Consider the following 463-nt stretch of genomic DNA (forward strand, 5'->3'; position numbering starts at 1 on the left):
GATTAATAAAACGGAGCATCAAAATCAATGATCCATAATCACACGTCAAATGGATAGTTCATGTTCTGTAAGGAAAGCTTACCTCTTTGCAATGTCTGTCCAATAAACCAAGACCGAAAGTCTTCAGAAAAGGCTTTTACTTCATAAACACTGCAATCGCCACAACCAAACAGGTACAGTGAAGAACTTCCTGCACTCATTAATAAGGGCAGAACTGTTAGTCAGTTGCACTTTATTTAGATAGACCTCTGATAGACATCACCACTAAATACAGTTGTGCATCACATCTAACTAAACTGTCAGTTGCAGTTAATTAAATTGGTATAGTAACACCTGTAGCAGGATTCTTTAGTTTGATGAAGGACGGATCACCCTCTTCAGACCTGCCTGTGTCCAGTGCCGAATCTGAACGTGAAGGGCGGAAGGAAAACAAAAACTATCAAATTACATTAGATTTTTTTTT

The 463-nt window shown here is 38.2% G+C and overlaps 1 long non-coding RNA gene across 1 annotated transcript in view; it reads right to left on the reverse strand.

Moving 5' to 3' along the window:
- Positions 1–88: 88 nt before the first annotated feature.
- LOC107579561 (uncharacterized) overlaps positions 89–463 on the reverse strand; it is a 903-nt gene continuing 528 nt past the window's right edge. Inside the window, exons 2-3 of the long non-coding RNA XR_001608496.1 lie at positions 334–405; positions 89–190 (exon numbers count right to left, since the gene is read on the reverse strand). This is a non-coding gene — a long non-coding RNA (uncharacterized lncRNA). The remainder of the gene's footprint in view (positions 191–333; positions 406–463) is intronic.

The sequence above is a fragment of the Sinocyclocheilus grahami genome, unplaced genomic scaffold, assembly GCF_001515645.1.
Source record: "Sinocyclocheilus grahami isolate Dianchi unplaced genomic scaffold, SAMN03320097.WGS_v1.1 scaffold18163.1, whole genome shotgun sequence".
Classification (NCBI taxonomy): domain Eukaryota; kingdom Metazoa; phylum Chordata; class Actinopteri; order Cypriniformes; family Cyprinidae; genus Sinocyclocheilus; species Sinocyclocheilus grahami.